The sequence below is a fragment of the Parus major genome, chromosome 3, assembly GCF_001522545.3.
Source record: "Parus major isolate Abel chromosome 3, Parus_major1.1, whole genome shotgun sequence".
Taxonomy (NCBI): Eukaryota; Metazoa; Chordata; class Aves; order Passeriformes; family Paridae; genus Parus; species Parus major.
The window spans coordinates 42309966-42315965 of NC_031770.1; positions in this window are offsets into that span (position 1 = coordinate 42309966).

Genomic DNA, 6000 nt, shown 5'->3' on the forward strand with positions numbered 1-6000 from the left:
CCTGTTCTAGCAAATTGTGTTTTGATTTATAATGTGTGGTTTGGCAAATCTGTTTTTGCAAGCTGCAGGCAATTGTCTGTAGAAACCATGCTCCCAACACAACGAGCACAGAGGCCTCTGATGGGCTCCTCAGAGACCACCGTGAATGGAGCCAGTAAAAGAGAATGCCAAAGGAAACATTTGTATTACAGCCCAGGAGGAACCAGACCTTGGTTTTATCAGTCTCCTCAGTTGTCTGTGATGGAAACCTCTAAATGTGCTCATCATTAAGTCAAGGTAAACACAGTCTGTATCCCCACTCCAGAAAATGCAGACTGTGCACTGGCAGATCTACAGCCCTGGACTGTCAGCATCCTTGATACATGGCTCAGCCTCTTCTCCAGGGGAAAGGAAAGCTCATGCCAGCTGCACAGTAGCTCAGGCTGCACAGGCCAGAGCAGTGCCCAGGAGGGCAGTGACTTGGTGTCTCTCACATTGACATCACAGGGGACTGGAAATCACCACATGATGAGCTCTGCTAAAACAGTCCATGGTCTCAGCCTCATCATGCACAGCAAGTATTCATGGGCCCTACAAACATCCTCACTCCTGGCACCATTTCTGCTTCCTCGTTGAGGGTGGACCCCTGTGTGGGGGCTCAGGAAACATGTGCAATGCTTTTTGATTTGCTGCCTCTCCGGAAATAATTGGAGAGTGTGAGCAGAGCAGCCCGCGTGCACCAGCAAGCCAGGCCTGAGCAAACCCCACGTACCCACATCAGAAATGATGTGGATGGATAGTTTTTCCCAAGCTCCAGCCAGCCCCAGAGAGCAGGACCTGCCATGGCACAGCATATTTATGGAAGGGTAAAATTCCTCTCTCTGCAGGTCAAGGCCCGTGCAACACTCAAATCCCACTGAAGTGTATCCTGATCAAAGACCCTGGGACAGCATTTCAGCTCACTCTGGGAGACACACTGAGAAAAGCCATGCAACAAGTCTTATACTGAGATGCCCACTGATGATGATGACGGTGACACAGGAATCTCTCTTTGATCCTAGCAGGCTCCAGGGTGATTATTCCTGTGGGTGAGGTTGCTCATGTGTATATGTGGGAATGGAGCCTTTGGCTGGTGTCACTTAGCAGAGTTTTTCTCACAGGCCTGACTAGGGTTTTAGTCCTAAATCTCCTTAATGATCCCAAGACACTCCCACATTCTGTTTTGCAGGGCTAAGCAGAGCAAAAATGAAGGGATGAGGAAGCCACAAATGCAGGAGGCTCAGCAAGGCACTTCAGGCACTGGACTACAAGCTTAAGTTAGCAGCAATGACTTTTTCTGTATTTTCTATTCTCATAGTTAAAGATTATGGTTGTACTTTTCAGTTAAGAACTTACTGGATTTTCTACAGAGCCAGCAGCTGAACTGAGTCTCAGCAGTCCCTGTGACGTTGCACTAAACCTTAGGTCATCCTTAGCATCGTCCCTGGGAGTGTCTGGGTGCATTATGTTACCAGTGGTTCTGAACACAGAGCTGTGCCCTCCTATGTGGGCAAAACCAAGAAAAGAGATTGTGCTCAAAGTGTGCATCAGCCTCCACTCGAGTGCTTATCCACATCATTACCTCTGCACAACAGCAGATCATTGCAAGCAAAAGGTCTTTGTGACAAGTCCAAAAGAAAAAAGGGCACACCGTGTAAGCAGACCAACGAGCTTTCTGAAAAGTTGGGAGAATGCCACAAAAATGTTGTCTGAAACACACAGGACCTGAACTCCCCTCTGCAGCAAGTCCCTGTGTATGTGAATAACTTTACCTGTAGAAGAGGAGTTGTTGCCAAGCGGATCCATTCTCCAAACACCGTGCCCTGTGGGCTGTGTGAGGCTGGGGGAGGAAGCCGCTCACACGCCCCCGGCAATCTGTCATCCCCGGGTTCAGGCTGCTGTGAACAAGTGCCAGCACCACGCACATTTAATTAACCTTTCTACAAGTTGTAAGATGAGCCATCTCTGTTCACCGCCACGAGATTTATTTTCAGCGCTGCACGATGGCAATAGAGAAAATAGACACTGCAATTCAACAGGAAAAGGAGCAAATATGGGCAGCACAGCTCCATTAGGGAAGTTGGTTTAGCACAATGTAGCGCTCTGATTTTTCTACAGCCTCCTCTAGCAAATTCTTTCTGTTTCCCATGCATCCTGGAAAGTCCTTGTGTCATACTCATTTCTCCTTAGCACACGTGTGAAACGCAGCCGGGGCCCGTGGAGCAGAACTGCAGCGTCAGAGATTCACAGATGTTTCGCCTGCACCATATGGCGTGTTCCCCACCATTCCCTGCAGAGCGGCTCCTTGCGCTGAAAGTCAATGTTTTCCCCACACATGGGAAAACCAAATGGAGAGGCTATAAAAGGAAAAAAAAGGAAGAACAAAACACCAACAGATCCGAGAGAACTGGTCTGAAAAACCAGCCCATAAAGAGAGTAAGTGGACTTGGCTAACATTGGGCACACCAGTGTAAGGAGCTGGGCGCACACTCTTCAGCGTGCACAGTGAATTTAAAGCACAAAATAAGAGTACATTAGATGATATGCTAAGTTGTAGCCCTGCCACATACTGTTGTCAGCTTGTACTCCAGCATTCAGGCACTTAACCACAGAGAGCTCTGGAGAAATGGCTTTTTATAACTGTCTGTGTTTTGTCAGAAATATGGAATATTGTCAGCACAGCTTGCAAATATCATTGCTGGGAAATGCAGAGTATTTCTAGAGCATCTTTCATTTAAAGTCACCCAGTGCATCTTTCATTTCAATCCACCAAATGCAGTAAGTATTAATGCACTTGAAGTTGTAAAAAAAACCCCAAACTGAACAAAAAACAAATGAATTAAAGTAATATAAGATTTTCTAAGTCCTCAGCCTCTGTGACCTAACTAAGTCTGTCAATCAAATAGACATGTTCAAAAAGATTTTCTAAGACAGCCATGTCAATAAGACATCTATGGTAAATCCTGTTTGACCTTTCTGGGGGCAGTGTACCCAGCTCCCAGCTCCAGCTGGGCAGGCCTTCCCCAGGAGACAAATCCAGCCTTACTTTGCCCATCGCTTTAGGCCACGCTCTAACAGCTTTTCATAAATGTATTCCTGCTGCTAGAAATAGCCCTCTAGGGCAGGATGCAAAGAGCATCAGCTCCAGTCAGAGCTACAAGCTGAGCATAAAAAGCAGCTTACACGATTTCCTCCAGCTCCTGAGTTTTCCTTTGAGAGTGTGCCATCCACAAACCGATCTAATCACGAATCAGCCCAAACTTGCTGAAGCAGAGAAATTTGGCTAGGAGCAGAAGACACAGGCCCATCTGAAAGCCTGTGGAGCTGCAGCTGTGCCATATGACATGGAATTGTGATGTGGGTTTTTGGGGGGAGGTGGTAAAGCCCTTCAGACCCCAAGGACATTTGGACCTGATGGGATCACTGGTGCTACATACATCTGAAAATATGGCAAAATAATCATTTAGGAAAACACTCCTAATTGAAAGCTGCACCTGTACACAGTAAAAGACACATAATCATGGATTCCCAGCCTATGCAGATAAAAATCCACTGAGGTTCACTGCATATTTAGACTCTGATTCTTTATGATCCTTTATGTGTGGGCACATTTTTTTATGCAGGACATCACACAGACTTCAGAGGGACAACTCATGCGGGTTTGAGATAGCACCCCATCGCTGCTGGTCTGAACAAGTCAAAGGCAGCAAATCACATTTTGAGGCCAACTTTCAGGCATCCCAGGCTGAACTGAAATGCCTGAATCATCTCATTTCACATTTTCACTGTTGTCAGCCTCCAGCCTCCACAGCAGAGCCAGCAGAGTGACTCTGGTGCAAAAGCGATATCCAAGCCCTCAGGCCCCCCACGCACACACTATCGGAGAGAACTGGTACCAGGCTCTGCTGTGTAAACAACCAGGGCAAAGGAGAAGGAGGTGGTGGTGGGGTTAAATATCTGCTCTCTTTTACAAGACCACCTACAAAATGTTGCAAAGACCCTGCAACAAAAATAATCTGCCACGATTCCAGTGTTAGGCAAAATATAAACAATTTAAGTGCTCTGTTAAAGAGAACATCTGGGGAGCTGTGAGCTGCACAGATGTTTTCACAAGTTGTTTTTTAAGGAAAAGTAACCCTGCTAAGTTTTCTGCCTCTTCCATCTTGTGTCTCTTGACTATGTTTATCAAGCCAAGATATAAACATATTAAAAAACCTTTAGAGGGCCATCGAATGCTGTATTATTAATGTGGAATTGACTGAGGGTTGACAGCTGGCTTCAGTTTGACCCCTGGTTCTTAACAAAAATAATTAACTAGTTTGTGTGTTGATTGGATTTTATATGCATAAATATATACACACACAGAGACACACACATATATGTGTATATATACACATACACACATATGTATGAAGCAGTTTGCTAGAAATTACCATCAAACTTAGCACCAGGATCACACAGGCTGGCCTGGGACCCTGCCTGGGAAGTCAGAAGAGTGGTCACAGTTCTGGGAGTCCTTGAGGAAAGCAGTTCTGGACAGAAGAATCTCTAGGTGAGGAAGGTTTATTGCCTGGGGAAGTACAAGGGGAAGACAGTTTAAGGCACTTTTTATTTAGCATCAAGATCCTGCAGAATGGAAAGAAGTTAGAAAGAAAAAATGCAAATAGAATTTTGAGAAAGTAATTTGTTTTTCTTGATACTGTAAAAAAAACCAAACAATTGATTTAAATATAAAAAGTGATTTAAATGTAAGATGTAATTTTTTTTTCTATTATATATATTTATATATAAAATATATATATATATTTCTAAATATAAGTATTGTTTTTTCTTCTTTAAAAAACCCCAAACAAACGATTTAAATATAAAATGTGATTTAAATATAAAAGGTAAATTAGAAATGCTAATTGGAGGAGCAAATGCACCTATTCCTTGACATACATGAGAAAATAAATTTGCCCACTGGGTCTTTAGGAAGCAGAGCAATTCAACAAAGTGGTAATCTTGCAACAGAATGGGTATTTGATCCCTTTAAATACTGGTCTTTTCCAGAGACAACACTGAAGACACTTACTGCACTCACCCAACAAAAATAATGCACCGGAAGAACCTGAGGTGTTGAAAGAGAAGATGCTGAAGCAAATTAATAAACTTAGTACTGTGTGTCACTGGGCCCAGATGGTAAATACCTACAAGTGTAGAGTTGGAAACCTCACAAAACCCTGCCCTTCACTAAACCCAGTTTGTGTCTTGGAGGACTGGTAAGCAGTGGAGGCTGTGCCCATGTCTTCAAGCAAGCCCAAAGTTTCAGCTGGGAAAGTCTGGCCCAGTGGGCTCTACCTCAGACCTGCTTATCTGGTTGGGTGCAGGTGGGTCTTCTGCTGGGAGACCAAGATTTTCCACTCTGGTCACTAAGCCAGCCAGTGTGGCAGCCAGGGATGGTGGAAAAATTGCTCACAGACAGTGCAGAGTCTCAGAGCTATGGCCTCATTGGCCCCACCATCTCACCAGCAGCATGATGGAAAACAGGGAATTACTCTTGCCAAACTGGAGGTGCAGTCAAGACTTCAGGGTTGGTGACTGTATTGGGCACTGGTTGATACCACCAGGGACATAGTCACATCAGGGGATAATGGGACCCCAAACAAATGTGAAAATGCCTGGCAGTGACACTGGCCAGACTGAGAGATGGACAAAATCAAGAGAAGACTAAAAAGACACAAATGTGAAAAGCATTTGAGATGACACCTTGGACTTTTTCTGCAATGGTGGTGAAGGTCATTTATCTCCAGAGACATCAAGCAGCAGGACCTTTGGTTGGCTGACACCTGTGGCCCTCATTGGTTTTTTTGAGTGGTATTTCACTTCTGGTGATGCAAAACTGCTACTAGAAACACTATCAAGACATTCTTCTGTTTTGTTTAATGGGAATTTGTATTACAGAATCACAGCATGTCCTGAGTTGGAAGGGACCCACAAGGA